A 19784-nucleotide genomic window follows, 5' to 3' on the forward strand; every position below is an offset into this window, starting at 1 on the left:
AGGGAATATGCATGTTCACCTGGACATCCTGGAAAGGCAAGGGTTTGGATTGCTAGGTGACAGGGAGGTGGATAGTGATGCCGGAAGGGGTCAACAGTGATAGGGGAAAGGACGTGGGTGACTGGGGGAGGGGAAAGAATGGGGAAGCTGATCAGAAACTTGACCATGACCATGGTTGTCAAAGTGAAAGTGAGCGGGTTGGGGGGGGGTGGGCGGAGGGTGGTGGTGGGGGGGGGGGCGGCGTTATGATGCGGGGAAGGATTCGCAAAGCCTGGCAATGAAGCTGAAAGACAGTGTTACACATTATTCAGTGAAAGTGAATATACTTTCTGATTGTAAAGTGACAAAATGTGTTCACCGAACAGCCACTTGTGATAGAAATTCTTAACTTTTCTAGGCCTCTCATTTCTTCCAGGTGCTGCCCTGACATCCACAGCAGGGGTGGATACAGCCTGTGCAATGGTTGGCCCTGTTGCATCTGATGACTTCGGCATGCATCCTCTGGAAAGCTGAAGCCTTGGGGGCCCCAGCTTTCTTTGGCTGTCTTCCTGTGGGCCAGCTGCTCCCTCTGCAGTGACAGAGGACGAGGTTGAGGGGGCATTGGCAAATGGGACTTGGAAGGAGCGGACAGCCTCTGAGATTCCTGAGTGGATGACCCAGGGGTGTCCAGCTGCTGCTCCTCCTCCCTTCAGGTGCCCGAGGGCCCCGGTCTGACTCACTGAGGGGAAAGAGCACCTGGAGGAACGCTGAGGTGCCCCATTTCCCCCTCAAGTTGCCACTGCAGGAACTCACCTGTGGCTACAGCGTTGGACTGCAGGTCTGTGCACATTCTGCTGGACCAGGGCCTCTGTGGCATCCGCCATTCTTCCCACGGAGACCTCCAAGCATGCACATGTGAGCATCATTTCATCTGATAGCAGGGAGACATACCTCTCCGACTCACATGCCACTCTTTTTGGGGCTTCCAACAGCTCTGCTTGATGTTCCCCTACCTTCTGCTGACTCTCCATAATGAGTTGGAAACTGAATCCAGAGGCTCGTCACCTGACTTGGGCCTCACAGGTGCCTCTTTCACAGAGGTCCTTCAAGTGCCGGGAGCTCGGCTGAACCTGCCTCCTCCTGCTGCGGACACGTGTCCATGTGGTGACCACCAGATTGCGAAACTGAGCCTGCTCTAGATTTCAGTCCCACTGAGATGTCTCTCTCTGTGCTGGTGGAGAGTGTGGATGTGTGATGGGCTTGTGAATGTGAGAGTTGAGAGCGATGAGGTGGTTGACTTAACCTGGCGGAATGGATGAGAGCATTCATCCTCTTCCTGCACTGGATGGCTGACCTCCTGTGTGCTCTGGTGGCGCTGACTACTGCTGCCATCACCTCCCAGGCTGACTCTGGTGGAGTTCCTGATGCCAGACCAAAGGTAGAAGACATTGCAGCGGTCTTCCTCTGCGTCCAGCTGCCCCAGAGTGGCGGCACTAAATTTGGGGGCTGCTATCTTCTTTGCTTTCTGGGCCATCTATTGCCTGGAGTAGTTCTGGTCTGATGATATTAAGTTGGCTGCGCTCTGGTGCGCTTTAAATATGGCGCCCGGAGTGAGGAAGTGCTGAGGTCATATCGTCTCATTCCCAGCACATCCAGCCTCATTAATAATGCATTCACAGGAAACACTCTGGATTGCTGGTGGGTAAATTCGAGCCCGCCCACCAGGCAATCAGAGTGTTTCCTGTGAATGCATTATTATTGAGGCGGGACATGCCAGGATTGGGACGATGTGACTTTTTTCACGCCCACTACCGCACTTAGTGCAAATCTGGGACAATTCTACCCTTACAAGGTACAAGTCGGGTGTGATGGAATACTCTGCACTTGCCTGGATGAGTGCAGCTCCAACAGTATTCAAGAAACGGGACACCATCCGGAACAAAGCAGCCCACTTGATTGGCTTCCCATCCACCACCATCAACACTCTCTCCCTCCACCACTGAAGCATAGTGGCAGCTGTGTGTACCATGTACAAGATACACTCAGCAAGTCACCAAGGCTCCTTCCACAGCACCTTCCAAACCTGTGACCTCTACCAGCTGGAAGGACAAGGGCAGTAGATGCAAGGGAACAGCACCACCTGCAAGTTGCCCTGTACTCCATCCCATGGCTGTACCTTCACTGTGGCTGGGTATAAGTCCCACAGTTGCCTTCCTAACAGCACCCTGTATGGACTGTAGCACCCCACCATTTTCTCAAGGGCACTAGCGATGGGCAGCACAAATGCTAGGCTTGCCAGTGATGCCCACCTCCCATGACAGAATCACAAAATGAGTGGTGATGTGAGTTTGAAGTGAGTAGAAGGTTTACTTAACCCTAGCGGGGCACATGGGATCATTCATCAGGGTCCTGTGCTGCAGGGCTGTCCTCTTTTGGGCCCCATCGGCACTGACCACCCTGGTGACCTCCCAGGTTGCTGTAGTCAGGCGAGTGGGCCTCCTGTTGCCATCTCTTGGAAAGGGGCCTTTTGTCGATGGCCTAGAGGAGATTCTCCAGGGAGACATCACTCAAGCGTCGGGCTGGAGCTTGCTGCCTTCTCATAGACATTTTCTGTCTCCTAAAGTTCTGGCGTGATGAATGAATGGCTGTGCGGGTCCCTTTTAAGTATGGACATGATGGTAGGGCGTGCAATTTCCTGCCCGTCCCACCATGAGACTTGACATAAAATGCACGATTGTATAATTAATGAGGACAGAAGCACACAATTCAACATGCTCTCCTGCCCCACTCTACAGACTTCCTGCTCCCGCCATGGAACTTAGGCCCAGAGCAGAAGATTCTGCCCTAAGCACATGGCATCGAATCTAAAAAGCACAAGTGTTGTTTAATAGTGTCAGGTGGAACATACATGGGTCACCAACTAGATGGTGAAGGTATCCACTCAAAGCAGGATGAGGTTGAGGGGACTTTGAAAGCAAAGGGACCAGAGAACAAGGAAGAACTTAAACATTCATTGGGATTGTTGTCTATTATTTTAAGGCTGGAGCCTTCCATTCTGGAGACTAAGTCTGCTGGCAGGTGGGAAAGTTGGCGGGATTCATGCTGGGTGGCGGGGCGGGTGAAAACGTGTGATCTTCTGCTTTTCAGCTCATTAATTATGCATCCACTAGACGCTTGGTGAATCTTGGGGTGGGCAGGAAATCACTGCTCCGCTGTCATCTCATGGAGTCCAAAGTCCTGCCATATTTAAGCGGCAGCCGGGCAGACATTCACTCTTCGCAGGCCAGGAGCTCTGCGTTACTCCTCCGGAGTCCTTGTAGTCACAGCTCGTACTGGAGAAGCTGGCATATGTGAACAACCACATCTCTGGACATACGAATGTGCCTCCTGCATTACCTTTCACGCATCTCTAGATAAGGACACTGCTGGCGTGATACACTTCTGGTCAGGCCAATGCTCGCCATTGCAGTGGTCTATGTTTGCCAGTCTCTTGACCTTATAGAGATCCTGCTGCTTCTTGTTGCTCAGGCCCTTGATCCTCTTGGCCCTGTGCCAACTGGCAACAGGCCCCTCTCCCTCATCTGGATGGGAGCCTTTACCAAGGCAGGGTTGCCTGCAGCGTGCATCATTGGCACCTCAGTGGATGTGTGAACGAATTAGTGATACTTTGAGTGAGCATGTCCTTTACAGGTTTTCATCCATCTCAAAGCCAACAGACAAGTGCTAAGCCCTTCACTTGACCTCCTTTCAGACACAGCGCCCTCACTCCACCCCTTCCAGGTACCACTCTTTGACCAGGGTGATTAGGTTGTTGTGCAAGAAACCTCAAGTAGACACTTGTCCACTTGTCTCCACCACCCATGAAACTCCAGAGACACCATTGCCTTGGTCTTGCCTTAGAAAGACTCACCAGATGAGCCCTGTCAGCCATGACCATTCACCCGGGAGAACGGAGTTTGGAGCCACGATTTGGCTGCCGTCCACCAGCTGTGCCGCTTGGATACATGTACCTCCCTACTTCATCCCTGCCTTGGACTGCAGCTGATGGCATATGGCACAGAATGAACGGCAGCTCCACACTTTGCTGGGATCTCGATGTTATGTGACCCATGAGTTGGGAGCAAACCTATTGCAATGCGGGCTTCACCATAGAAAGGAGAACACCATACCCAAACTTCCCGACTATCCTCCCCACCACCTAACTACCACCCTGACCCCTCGAATATCCCCATGGACCAGACCAACACCCAACCCCTTGACTACCTCCCAACACCCCGGCTAGCCCTTACCCCCACCTCTGGCTACAGCCCTAAACCTCCAACTACGCCCCCACCTCCAGACTACCTACCATCCCCTCACTACCTCCGACTACCCTCCTGATGTCCTGACTGCCCCCAACACACCTGACTACGCCTCAACCTCCAGACCCCCAACTATATCCCTACCCACCCCGCACGCCCCTGACTACCCCCCTGACTCCCCTCCCAATCCCCCAACTACCCGCAACCCTCCAAACTACTGCCCCACTGCCGACTACCCTCCTGACCCCCCAACTGATCACCCAAATCCCCATGACTGACCACCCTTCCCGACCAACCAGCCACCACCATCCCCCCGAACCACACTACACCTCTAACCCATGCTACCCACTTACCTTACACATTTACCGTCTCCCTGGCTTCTCAAAGTGGCTGGGACCTCTAAACCTACCTGCTTTACATCAGCTGGTGCCGTAAAAAAGGGGGTTTGGCTTCCTTTCATCTGACTCTGCTGCACTCTACTGAAGGCCTCGGGAACCTGGAGCTCTGTGTTTGCCTCACCTGGTCCAAGTCAGAAGGTCGGGAGTGAAATGTGAAGCTGCATTAAAGGAGTGGAGTGGCAGTCTGACTGTGACTGCCACTGCTCAGAAGTTCTGCTCCCCTTAAAGTCTTTCACATCAGATTTAAAACCAGTGAAACTGTAAGTAAATCAGCTAGAGTGTCGAAGCACTCCAGAACACATAGCAACATTTACCCCACTGTTCCTGGACAGAGCTCACCCCCACCCCCGACTGACCATTCAACCTCCTGACTACCCTTGCGACCACCTGACCCCCCCCCCCCACACAACTAACCACCTGACCCACCCCTTAACTGCCCACCCAACACCCCCACCCCCGACCACCTGACCACCCTACCCCAACCACCGATAACCCTCCTGGCCCCTCAACTCCCTTACTACCCTGCTCCCATTCACTGTATTACCACCCCCTCCCCCCCACCTTAGTTATCCCTCAATCACCCCCACCTTGATTGACCACTCAATCTCCTGACTGCCCCCACGACCACCTGAACCCCCGGGGTAATGAGGAATGAAGTTGAGGGCGTTCGAGTCAAAGACAGAATTTTGGTTGAGGAGTTCTTCAAAATATTCACTCCAGCAAGCACTGACTGCTTCCCTGTCCACGATAAGTTTCTCTCCATGCTTGTCTCTCAGCCGGGTGGGCCCTTGAGCGCTTGGGCCGTAGATCATCTAGACAGTGCTGAAAAAATTGGCATATCTTTAGTGTCAGTGAGTTGTTGGATCTCCTGAGCTTTTTTTCACCCTTCACTTGTTCTTCACGTCATGGGTGTTATGCTGTACCATACTTTCAGACACCTGTAGGACTGCTGCTTTTCTCTTGAGGTGTGGTGAAGCTTCCAGAGTGTAAAAGCTTTGCCCTTATGGTCAATTAGGTCCTATATCTCTTGGTCATTTTTGCCAAACCAGTCACAATCTCTCTTGGTAGAGAGGCCGAGGATGTCTTCAATTTCACAAGTGCTTTTATGGCAGACTTTAGGACCGACCGAGCACCGTGGGCACACTGTAGCTCCTGGTGGCTGGAAATGGAGAGGTTGGCAATGAAGAGCATCTTGATGGAATCTTTGAGGCCTTCATTGTTAAGTTTCTTGCAGCATTGCTTATGTTGCCTCTGTTGTTTGGAGATGGAGATGGTAGATTAGATAAGGCATTGATCAGTACTGCAGCTACAGGTACCTGTCATGGTGAGGGCAATGTGGATATTTTTGCGGTCCCTTCCTCGAATGTTGTTGTAGTCAAGCAGGTGCCAGTGCTTGGACTGTGGCTGTTGCCATGAGGTCTTGTTCTTGTCTCACTAATGGAACAGGATGTTGATTATGACAAGGTCATATTCTGGAGATTTTGACAGGAAGACAACTTTATTGGAGTTTGTCTTTTCTACTCCATCCTTGCTAATTACACCCTTCCAGAGAGTCACATCCTTCCAAACTCTGGCATTGAAATCTCTGAGGAGGATCAGTTTGTTATATACTGGGACTTGGATTAGGGATTGTTGAGTGTCATTGTAGAATCTCTCCTTGGCCTTGTCTGTTGCCTCAAATGTAGGAGTATATGTGCTGATGATTGTGGTGTGCTGATTCCTTATTAGCCGGGTAATCATGAAATGCTCACTTATCCCACAGTGGGAGTCCAGCAGTCAGAGTTTAGGGAGCTAGGTAGGAAATTAGCAAGCAGGACCTCAAAAGTAGTAATCTCTGGATAACTCTCAGTACCATGTACTAATGAATATAGAAATAGGTGGATAAACAGATGGGGCAGGATTTTGCCCCCATAAGGGGGAAGTTGAAGTGCGGGCGCGTGGAGGCGTGCGTCCAATTGAGGGCGCGCTGCCATTTTATGTGGGCAGGCCAATTAAGGCCCACCCAATGTGACGTCCGCACGGAAGCGCTATGCGCTCCCTATGCGGGTGGTGGCGGGGGAGGGGCGGAAATCCCTAAACCCAAGAGTGCACTCTTTTGTGCATGCGCACAAAAGAGCACACTCATCTCCCTGAGGCTAAGTGCTGCCTCAGGGAGATCGTCTCTACCATACAAATTATTAAAAATAGAAAAAAGAAAAATCCCTAACATGTCCCCTCATGTGACACTGTCACATGAGTTGGGACATGTCCATAACTTTTTTAAAAACTTTAATTAAATTTTTAAAAACCTACATGAAACCTCATGTGGCCCATGGTTGAGGTTTCATGCTTAGTCTACTTCCCGCCAGGGCTCCTAGCCTGCCTGCCAACCCTAAGTTTGGGTGGGCAAGTCCATTAATTACTTAAATGACTCTGTCAATGGCCTCAATTGGCCATTGACAGGTCGGCGGGCAGGCAGCTGAGTTTGCTGAGCCCCCGGCTACCTGAAAATATAAATGGGGCGGGGTGACGTCGGGAGTTCCGCCCGATGTCATCCCGCGTCTTTTTACGCATCGGCGAGCATGGCCCGCCCCCTGCTCGCCGACAGGAAAATCCTGCCCATGAACGTGTGGCTGGAAAGATGATGAATAAGAGGGGACTTTAGATTCTTGGGACATTGGGACCAGTTCTTGGGGGGATAGGACCTGTGCAGATCAGACAGCTTGCACCTAAATAGAGTCAGAACTGAGATCCTTATGGGATGTTTTGCTAGTGCTGTTGGGGAGGGTTTAAACTAACTTGGCAGGGGTGTGGAAACCAGTAGATAATATCTGAGAGGAATATCAAGGTGCACAGAATATTGGGAGAAATAGATAGCACTAGAATAGGGAACAGTAATTCAATAGGTGAAGTCAGACTAAGGGAAAAAGTAATCAAGTCTAAATCAGGGTTATTGTACATGTATGTGAATTCATGGAGTGTGTTAAATAACTGTGGTGATTTACAGGCACAGATTGCTATGTGGAAATATCATGTGGCTATAACATGATTTGAGTACATGAGCTCCTCCATGAAGAGAGTGGCCAACTTCATGGAGAGACATGTGTGGTGTTACGATCCCCATAGATCATATGGGATCTTTGGGGATCCCCTACAATCAAAGGCTCAAAGAAAGGCAAGACTGGGTGTTAAATATTTCTGGATACAACGTGTTTAGGAAAGATAGGAAAGGAAGAAAAGTGGGAGGGTGGCAGTATTGATTAAGGAGAGTATTGCAGTGCTGAAGAGGATGTCCAAGAGGGGGCATTGACAAAATTTATTTGGCTAGATCTAAGTTCGGTGTAGTCTATAGGCCAACAACCAGTATGTAAGATGTAGAGGAACAAATTTGCAAGGAAATTGCAGAGTGGCACAAGAATTATTGCAACAATACAAAAGAAAATGCTGGAAATACTCAGCAGATCAGGCAGTATCTGTGCAGAGAAACAGTTAATTTTAAATGTTTCATTTCAATGATCTTTCATCAGAACTGAAGAAAGATGGAAATGTAAGAGTTTTTAAGCCAGTACGAATCTTGTAATGTCATCCTTTCAGCTATCAACTGGAAGTTCGAGTTATCGGTCTCTATGGAGATCATAACACTGCACATGTCTCTCCGTGAGGTTGACTAGTCTCTCCATCTGCTTCCCAGTGCTCATGCACTCAAATCCCTGAGCCATTGTGACGCACATGAGCTGAATTAGGTCCTCCATCCTCTCGCCAATACCCTGAAATGCCTCCGGGAACTCCAACATGCAGGAGCAAACCTCTTTCTGTTGTTCAAGACACAACAGAGCCTTCTTTCATGTGACTCCTGAGACCATACATCTGTGCCCAACTGAGCAGGGATGTGTCTGTTCTCCCTCCTCTGAGGGGGACCACGGCTCCTGCTGTCTCTGGCACCTCCTCCTGCACATTAGTCATGTGATCATCACCCTGTGCTCCCCCCTATCTAAATGTGCGCTAGGACCCACTGAGGTGCATTGGTGGACAGTGAACAGTGTGGTGATGGCGCCTCTTTATCTTCTCCCTCTTTTAGCTCAGGTCCTGCAGAGGGAGGGAGAGTCAATGGCCTGGATTGGATGTCAGCACCTGTGGAAGGCACAAGGTGAGATGCTGAGACCTAACCTAGGAGAATGGAAACCTCTGCAGTGCTTGAGGCTAACCAATATTACTCAGTGCGTGACACACTATCTGATGAGATTGAGTGCTCTTCACCCCTTTAATAACCACTTTGTCCTCTGAATTCATGAAGTGTATCAGGAGCTGAGGTTTTGCCAGGCCAGGCTGCCTGCTCTTCCACTATTCTGCCTTTTGGAACACAGGAAATAGGAGCAAGAGTAGCCCATTCGACCCCTCGAGCCTGCCCTGCCATTCAACTAGATCATGGCTGATCTTCTACCTCAATGCATTTTTCCACACAATCCCCATATCCCTGATGTCTTTTCTATCTAGAAATCTACAAATCTCCTGCTTGAATATACTCAATGACTGAGCCGCCACAGCCCTTAGGGTAGGGGATTCCAAAGATTCACCACCCTCTGAGGGAAGAAATTCCTCCTCATCTCAGGCCTAAATGGCCCGCCTCCTATTCTGAGGCTAACCAATATTACTCAGTGCGTGACACACTATCTGATGAGATTGAGTGCTCTTCACCCCTTTAATAACCACTTTGTCCTCTGAATTCATGAAGTGTATCAGGAGCTGAGGTTTTGCCAGGCCAGGCTGCCTGCTCTTCCACTATTCTGCCTTTTGGAACACAGGAAATAGGAGCAAGAGTAGCCCATTCGACCCCTCGAGCCTGCCCTGCCATTCAACTAGATCATGGCTGATCTTCTACCTCAATGCATTTTTCCACACAATCCCCATATCCCTGATGTCTTTTCTATCTAGAAATCTACAAATCTCTTGCTTGAATATACTCAATGACTGAGCCGCCACAGCCCTTAGGGTAGGGGATTCCAAAGATTCACCACCCTCTGAGGGAAGAAATTCCTCCTCATCTCAGGCCTAAATGGCCCGCCTCCTATTCTGAGACTGTGTCCCCTGGTTCTTGACCCCCCAGCCAGGGGAAACATTCTCCCTCAATCTACCTTGTCGAGCTGTGTAAGAATTTTGTATGTTTCAATGAGATCACCTCTCATTCTTCTGAACTCTAGAGAATATAGGCCCAGTCTCCTCAGTCTCTCCTCATAGCACAATCCCTCCATCTCAGGAATCAGTCTGGTGAACTTTAAAATGATTTAAAAAAAAATTCATTCATGGGATGTGGGTTCGCTGGCTAGGCCAGCATTTATTGCCCATCCCTAGTTGCCCTTGAGAAGGTAGTGGTGAGCTGCCTTCTTGAACCGCTGCAGTCTATGTGGTGTAGGTACACCCATAGTGCTGCTGGAAGGGAGTTCCAGGATTTTGACCCAGCGACAGTAAAGTCGTTACACTCCCTCTATTGCAGGTATATCCTTCCTTAGGTGAGGAGACTAAAACTGTACAAAGTAACCAGGTGAGGTCTCACCAAGTCTCTGTACAATTACAGCGAGACATCTTTACTCCTGTTCTCAAATTCTCTTGTAATAATGGCCATTTGCCTTCCTAATGCTTGCTTTTCCTGCATGTTAGCTTTCAGTGACATCCTTTTGGACATCAACACTTCCTCATCTTGCACCATTTAAAAAATACTCTGTATTTCTGTTTTTCCTACCAAAGTGGATAACTTCACATTTTCTCACATTATATTCCATCTGTCTTATTTTTGCCTACTCACTTGGCCAGTCTCAATCCCCTAGTAGCCTTTTTGTATCTTCCTCACAACTCACATTCCCACCTAGTTTTGTGTCATCAGTAAACTTGGAAATATTACATTTGGTTCCCACATCCAAATCATTGATTAAATTGTGGGGCCCAAGCACTGGTCCTTGCAGTACCCCAATGACCTATTTATTCCTACTGTCTGTTTTCTGTCCGTTAACCAATTCTCAATCCATGCCAGTATATTACCCCCAATTACAGGTGCTCTAATTTTGTTTATTGACCTGTGTGGGACTTATTGAAAGCCTTCTGAAAATCCAAATACCACATCTACTGAATCCCCCTTATCTATTCTGCTAGCTACATCCTCAAAAAACTCTAGGTTTGTCAAACAGGATTTCTCTTTCATAAATCCATGTAAACTCTGCCCAATCCTACCATTATTTTCTAATTGTTCAATTATCACATCTTTTATTATACATTCATGTATTTTCCCTACTATTGATGTCAGACTAACAGGTCTGTAGTTCCCTGTTTTCTCTCTCCCTCGTTTATAAACATGGGGTGACATTTGCTACCTTCCAATCTGCAGGAACCATTCTAGAATCTATAGAATTTTGGAAAATGACCAGCACTACCCCCACAGCCACCCCTTTGAAAACTCTGGAATGTAGATCATCAGGTCCAGGGGATTGATCAACCTTCAGTCTCATTAATTTTTTTAATACTTTTTTTTTACTAATACTAATTTATTTCAGTTCTTCATTCTTGCTAGTGCCTTGTTTGTCTAGTATTTCATGGGAGGTTTTTTTAATCTTCCTCCATGCAGATGGACGCAAAGGGTGGAATTTTCCCATGCTGCCCGCGGCGGGTTTAGTGGAGGGCGAGTGCAGAGAATCTATCCGGAGTCAAAAAGTCAGAAACCATTTAAAATAAGTCCCGACACAGGAGGTTGATTAGCAAAATTAGAGCGCATGGGATTGGAGATAATATACTGGCATGGATTGAGAACTGGTTAACAGACAGAGAGCAGACAATATGAATAAACAGGCCATTCTCAGTTTGGCAGGCTGTGACTAATGGGGTACCGCAAGGATCCGTGCTTGGGCCCCAGCTATTCACAATCTATATCCTGTAGAAAGGTTCGATATTTTTGTTTGGCCTAAGCTTTAAATAATTTGTAATCTTCCAGTTGCTCCTGATCCCATTCAGAGTGAACTTTATTTAATTCTTTCTGAGCAATATCTAGAGCCTCCTCGTTTTGGATCTTAATTTTCTTTCTAAGACTTCGACTCTTCCAAGTAATTCACAAATTATTTTATTCCAATCATCTTGAAGTTATAACTGGTCTTTTGAATTCAGTCCAGTTGCCTGGATTTTTTCAGCTGTATCCTGTATCTCAACACTGACAGGCATGGTCAATTCTTGTGCTGTCTCAGCACTGACAGAACCATTTAATTTAGGGCTAACTGTCATTAACTCTTTACTCTCTGAGGTCTCAGTCCTTACTGTGACAAAGTTTGATTTGGAAATTTGGCAGGTGCTTTTGCCATCTCTGTACTGTCCATTAATAGAATTATTCCATCAGTATCTTTTTCTTGCTTTAGTTTGTTTCTTAAATGCATCGCAGATAAGTGAGGAGTTTTTACTCACAGGAACCATTCCTGAATTATGGAAAACTGTCCCAGATTGTGGATAAACAACATTACCTGCTATATCATTTCCCAATATAAAATCTATATTTTTAATTGGTAATTTTGGAACAATTCCAACCACACACGGCTCTTTCATCAGAGCACAATTTAAATTTATTTTATGCAATGGGAAAGGCAAAGACACTTCCCATCAAAACCCTGAATTAATACATTCTGTTTCAGTGAACTCTGAAGAAAGGTCTAAATTCTTTGCTAAAAATAAGCTCTGAGCTGAACCGGTATCTCTTAGGATAACAATCTTTCTAGGCTCTTTCTTGGACAAAAATGGAGTGACTTCCCCTTCAAATATAAATCCCTTATAATCTTTCGCATCCCTATCTATTCACAAGCTGAAAACATTAGTAGCAATGGGTTTCTCAGAAACTTCACTTTCTGGTGCAGCTTTCTCTGTGGAAGTTCCTGTCACTTGCACCAGTGCCATTTATTTAACACCCATTTCTTTTCCTGGTACAACCTTTCCTGAAGATTCTTTAACTGTCCCTATTCTGCCACTGGTTTACCTTTCCACTTCCAACAATTTGAATTAACATGCCCTGCCTTGTGGCAAAAAAGCATGATGGCTTCTTTACATCAGTTTTATCCTCTATACTATTATTTTCATTGGCTGGAACAAGTTCTGCCTTCTCCACAAAGCTAGACTCTTTTCCATTCATCCAGCTTCCCTGTGGGTTTGCAAATGGAGATCTACTGCCCCCTAACCGCCTTAGTGCTATATCATACCCATTTACCAGAACTGCTGCTTCCCTTAAATTAGAAATATTGCAGTCTTGCATGTGTGACCTGATAGCTATTGGGATGCTGTTTTGAAATTCTTCCATTATCATTAGCTCTCTTACAATCTCAAAATTCTGTTTAAGATTCAATATCCGAAACCATTGATGCCACAACATTTCTTTCTCCCTAGCAAATTCAATGAACATTTCATTTAGCCTTTTCTTTAAAGTCTGAAATTTCCACTGATAGGCTTCAGCGACAAACTTGTAAGCATTAAGTACCACAGTTTTGACTCTCTCATAAAATGAGGATTGCTCTGCCAAAAGACTAGAATACATATCCATAGTTTTCTCAACCAAAACCCTCTGCAAAATGAGAGTCCATGTGTCCCTGGTTACTTTAGCTTTGTATAGCCACCTTTTCAAATGAGATAAAATATCTCTCCACTCCATCCTCAGTGAATTTAGGCACTAGGGCACTAGGTGAAGAATCTTCGTTTTATCAAAGCTCAGAGTTGGACTCAACATAACTTCCAAATTACTAGACTCTCTTTCGTCCTGTAACTTAAGCTTTTCCATAGCCAGTTCATATTGTCTTTCTCTCTCTTTGAAGCTCCCTGTCTTTCCTTATCTCTTTCCTCCCATGCTAGCTTCTTTCTTTGGAGTTCAAGTTCAAGCTTTCACATTTCTCCTTTCTCAAGCTTTTCATCTGCAACTGAATTCTAACTAACTGTGTTATACCTGCATCAGGATTTTCTTCTTCTAATTCCAAATGTTGTGATATTACCTCAACTATGTCTGGTTTCTAATCCCCTGCTTTTAACTCTAATCTCAACTTTTCCGCTAATGCGATTAACCTAGCCATGGTTAATTGTTGCATGTTACTCAAGGATAAATGTTCCCTCCCCAGAAACGCCATAGCAACTGACCATTCTGCTTTTCAATAAGTATAGTAAAATTCACCGTGAAAATCTTAACAGCCTTACCCTCCACAAGTCCCAACACCTGTGTTTGTCTGTGGATTTGAAGTCTTGGATGAGCCCCCAAGTTGTGTTACGATCTGGTTAGGGACCACTAACTTTTTAAAAAATAGACAAGGTTTGAAATCCCAGTTATCAACTAGGAAAATAAAGCCACAAGATTCCATGGTTTTAAACAAACAAAATAAACTTTACTATGCAATGTCAGAAAAATGAAACAATTTACAATCTCAATCTCATACAATAACATTCAGAATTAACATGATGTATTTAAGAATTAGCGGTAAAACTGTGGTCTAGAATACTACACTGTACATTAAATGGTAGATGTGACTAATACAGATCCCACAGGTTTCTCAGCAACCCACCCAGATGTCAGTGACCACTGTGAATCACAAAATCTGATTAAAACCCTTCCTCTCTTAGGAGGGATTTCAGTTCTTCACTTTCAAAGATCTAGCCTCCAAATTCCCTCAAATGCCACTCTGACTCAAAATGTTCCAAAGAAGCATAATTTTGGACTTGAAACATTAACTCTGTTTCTATCTCCATAGATTCTGCCAGATCGCTGAGTTTTTCCAGCACTTTCTGTTTTATGTATACACAGCATACCATCTTGAAGCCATCACTACAGCCACAGAAATGTGTGCCTATTCCCCTAATTATTGAACCCCTTAACACTATTGCCCTTCCATTCTTCCTCCTCACCTCCTGTGCAGCTAAGCCAGCCATGGTGTCAGGAACTTAGCTTTGGCTGCACTCCTCTGAGGAACCATTGCCCTTACCAGTATGCAAAATGGAAAAATAGTTAATGAGCAATATGGACTCGGGGTCTCCTGCACTAGCTGCCTGGTCCCCCTATATTGATGGTCTGTAATCTTGGTGGGGGTCTTCACTATCCATCACCAAGAGTGTCTCAGTAGCACCACTACTGAACGAGCTGCTCGGGACCTAAAAGACATAGCTGCTAGGCTGGGTCTGCGAGAACCAACAAGAAGGAAAGACATACTTAAACTCATCCTCACTAACCTGCCTGCCTCAGATGCATCTGTCCATGACAGTACTGATAGGAGTGACCATTGCACAGCCCTTGTGGAGATGAAGTCCCGACTTCACATGGAGGGTACCCTCAATCATGTTGTGTGGCACTACCATCGTGCAAAATGGGATAGATTTTGAACAGATCTGACAACTCAAGGCTAGACAACCATGAGGTGCTGTGGATCATCAGTAGCAGCAGAATTGTAATTAGCCATAATCTGTAACCTCAGGGCCTGGCATATCCCCCACTCTACCATTACCACCAAATCAGAGGATCAACCCTGGTTCAATGAAGAGTGCAGGAGGGCATGCCAGATGCAGCACCAGGCATACCTAACAAAGAGGTGTCAACCTGGTGAAGCTACAACACAGGGCTACTTGCATACCAAACAGCATAAGCAGCAAGTGATAAAGAGAGCAAAGCAATTCCAAAACCAACTGATCAGATTATCCCCCACCGGGATGGTCTGAGGGCTCTCTGCTTCTTCCTCGAACAGAGCCTCGAACAATCCCAATCCCCCACTGCTCTCCTCTGTCTGGCTGAACTTATTCTTTCACTGAACAACTTCTCCTTAAACTCCTCTCACTTCCTCCAAATAAAAGGTGTGACTATGGGTACCCACATAGGCCCCAGTTATGGCTGTCTTTTTGTGGGGTATGTGGAACATTCCTTGTTCCAGTCCTACTCCGGCCCCCTCCCACAAATCTTTCTCCGGTACATCGATGACTGCTTCGGTGCTGCTTCATGCTCTCGTCTGGACCTGGAAAAATGTATTAATTTTGCTTCCAATTTCCACCCCTCCATCATCTTCACATGGTCCATCTCTGACACTTCCCTTCCCTTCCTCAACCTCTCTGTCTCAATTTCTGGTGATAAACTGTCCACCAATATTCATCACAAACCTACCGACTCCCACAGCTACCTAGACTACAGCTCCTCACACCCTGCTTCCTGTAAGGACTCCATCCCATTCTCTCAGTTCCTTCGCCTCCGTCGCATCTGTTCTGATGATGCCACTTTCAAAAATAGTTCCTCTGACATGTCTTACTTCTTCCTTAACCGAGGTTTTCCACCCACGGTGGTTGACAGGGCCCTCAACCGTGTCCGGCCCATCTCCCGTGCATCCGCCCTCACACCTTCCTCTCCCTCCCAGAACCATGATAGGGTCCCCCTTGTCCTCACTTATCACCCCACCAGCCTCCGCATTCAAAGGATCATCCTCCGCCATTTCCGCCAACTCCAGCATGATGCCACCACCAAACACATCTTCCCTTCACCCCCCCAGCGGCATTCCGCAGGGATCATTCCCTCCGAGAAACCCTGGTCCACTGCTTCATCACCCCCTACACCTCGACCCCCTCACACGGCACCTTCCCATGCAACCGCAGAAGGTGCAACACCTTCCCCTTTACTTCCCCTCTCCTCACCGTCCAAGGGCCCAAACATTCCTTTCAAGTGAAGCAGCATTTCACTTGCACTTCCTTCAATTTAGTCTACTACATTCGCTGCTCCCAATGCGGTTTCCTCTACTTTGGAGAGACCAAACGCAGATTGGGTGACCGTTTTGCGAAACACCTTTGGTCTGTCCGCAAGCATGACCCAGACCTCCCTGTCGCTTGCCATTTCAACACTCTACCCTGCTCTCATGCCCACATGTCCGTCCTTGGCCTGCTGCAATGTTCCAGTGAAGCTCAACGCAAACTGGAGGAACAGCACCTCATCTTCCGACTAGGCACTTTACAGCCTTCCAGACTGAATATTGAGTTCAACAACTTTAGATCATGAACCCTCTCCTCCATCCCCACCCCCTTTCCGATCCCCCTTTTATCCAATAATTTATATAGATTTTTCTTTTCCCACCTATTTCCATTATTTTTAAATATATTTCCATCCATTGTTTTATCTCTACCTTTTAGCCTATTTCAATCCCTTCCCCCCACCCCACCCCCACTAGGGCTATCTGTACCTTGCTCATCCTGCTTTCTACCCTTAATGTCACCTATTAGCACATTTCTTAGCTAATATCACCACCGTCAACACCTCTTTGGTCTTTTGTCTATGACATCTTTTGGCAATCTCCACCTATCACTGGTCCTCTATCCAGCTCTACCTGCCACATCCCCCCTTAAACCAGCTTAAATTTCACCTCTCTTCTATTTTTCCTTAATTCTGTTGAATAGTCATACGGACTCGAAACGTTAACTGTGTTCCTCTCTGCGGATGCTGTCAGACCTGCTGAGTTTTTCCAGGTATTTTTATTTTTGTTTTTGTTTTGGATTTCCAGCATCCGCAGTTTTTTGCTTTTGATCAGATTTAAACTCTGCTGTCCTGCCACGTCCACTACCATTCATGGCTGAATAATTAAACAACTTACTGGAGGAGGAGGCTCCACAAATATCTCCATTCTCAATGATGGGGAAGCCCAGCACATCAGTGAAAAAGATAAGGCTGAAGCACCTGGTACAACCTTCAGCCAGAAATGCCAAGTGGATGCTCCATCTTGGCCTCCTCAAGAGGCCTCCAGCATCACAGATTCCAGTCTTCAGCCAATTCGATTCACTCCACGTGATATCAAGAAATGGCTGAAGGCACTGGATACTGCAGAGGCTATGGGCCCTGACAATATTCCAGCAATAGTACTGAAGACTTGTACTCCAGAACTTGCTGCGTCCCTAGCCAAGCTGTTCCAGTACAGCTACAACACTGGCATCTACCCAGCAATGTGGAAAATTACCCATATATGTCCTCTACACAAAAAATATAACAAATCCAATCCGGCCAATTACCGCCCCATCAGTCTACTTTTGATCATCAGTAAAGTGATGGAAGGGGTCATCAACAGTGTGATCAAGTGGCACTTGCTTAGCAATAACCTGCTCACTGACACTCAGTTTGGGTTCTGCCAGGGCCACTCAGCTCCTTATCTCATTACAGCCTTGGTTCAAACATGGACAAAATAGCTGAACTCCAGAGGTGAGATGAGAGTGTCTGCCCTTGACATCAAGGCCGCATTTGACTGAGTATGGCATCAAGAAGCCCTAGCACAACTGGAGTCAATGGGAACTGGGGAATAACTTTTCACTGGTTGGGGTCATACCTAGCACAAAGGAAGATGTTTGGGGTTGTTGGAGATCAGTTATCCCACCTCCAGGACATCACTGCAGGAGTTCCTACCTCCCTCCGGGGGAGGTGATGGTGTTGTGGTATTGTCGCTGGTCGTTGGTTTAGTAATCCAAAGACCCAGGGTAATGCTCTGCGGACTCAGGTTCGAACCCTGCCACCATTGAGCAGATGGTGGAATTTGAATTCAATAAAAATCTGGAATTAAAAGTCTAATGATGACCATGAAACTATTGTCAATTGTTGTAAAAACCCATCTGGTTCACTAATGCCCTTTAGGGATGGAAAACTCTGGCCTACATGTGACTCCAGACCCACAGCAATGTGGTTGACTCTTAAATGCCCTCTGAACAAGTAAAATTAGGGATGGGCAATAAGTTGCCTAGCCAGTGACGCCCACATCACATGAATGAATTAAAAGAAAATAGTGTCTTAGGCCCAACCATCTACAGCTGCTTCATCAATGACCTCCCTTCCATCATAAGATCAGAAGTGCGGATGTTCACTGACGATTGCACCATTTATGACTCCTCAGATACTGAAGCAGTCCATGTCCAAATGCAGCAAGATTCAATGGCATTACCATCACTGAATCCCCCACTATCAACATCCTGGGTTTTATCATTGACCAGAAACTGAACTGGACTAGCCATATAAATACTGTGGATACATGAGCAGGTCAGAGGCTAGAAATCCTGCGGTAACTCACCTCCTGGATCCCCAAAGCCTGTCCACAATCTGCGAGGCACAAGTCATGAGTGTGATGGAATATTCCCCACTTGCCTGGATGAGTGCAACTCCCATAACACTCAAGAAGCTTGACACTATCCAGGACAAAGCAGTCTGCTTGATTGGCATCCCACCTACAAACATTCACTTCCTCCACCACCGACGCACAGTAGCAGCAGTGTGCACCATCTACAAGATGCATTGCAGAAACTCACCAAGGATCCTTAGGCAGCACCTTCCAAACCGACAACCACTACTATTTAGAAGGACAAGGGCAACTGATACGTCGGAACACCATCACCTGGAAGTTCCCTTCCAAGCCACTCACCATCCTGACTCGGAAATATATCGTTGTTCCTTCATTGTCGCTGGGTCAAAATCCTGGAACTCCCTCCCTAACAGCAATATGCATGTATCTACACCATATGGACTACAGCAGTTCAAGAAGGCAGCTCACCACCATCTGCTCAAGGGCAATTAGGGATGGGGAATAATTACTGGCCTCGCCAGCGAAGTCCATATCCCTTGAATCAATTTTTTAAAAAAATTCTCTTTCTGCCTGCACTCCTTTAAACTGCGGTGTGACCACATCCCTAAAAGTACTCTCCACATTGTTCTCAGCCTCGCAAATGCGCCACAATGACTCCAGCCATTGCTCGAGTTCCAAAACCTGAAGTTTAAGTTCCTGCAGCTGGTGACATTTCTGTACATGTAGCTGCATAGGCCATGGGAAGCATCCACAACCTCCCACATGTTACAGGATGTGCATTCCACGTGACTGAACTGCATTGTCATGCCTTAACTTTACTGTATTTGCCTTCTGCTTGCACCTCTTAATTAATTTTAAGTAGCTGCCTTTATTTAAAAATATTGCTTTTTTTTTCATTTTCATGTATTTACAGACACACCTAACAGTAGTTTCCCACCAACCAATCAACTTACAAATTTCCTGTGATGTCACTGTTTGATTTTTGTTTCAAACACAGTCAACTCCTGAAGCCTTTGCTGAACTCTCAGCTTCTCAACAGGCCCCAGTACTGCTGA

The sequence above is a fragment of the Cetorhinus maximus genome, chromosome 14 (assembly GCF_964194155.1).
Source record: "Cetorhinus maximus chromosome 14, sCetMax3.hap1.1, whole genome shotgun sequence".
Classification (NCBI taxonomy): Eukaryota; Metazoa; Chordata; class Chondrichthyes; order Lamniformes; family Cetorhinidae; genus Cetorhinus; species Cetorhinus maximus.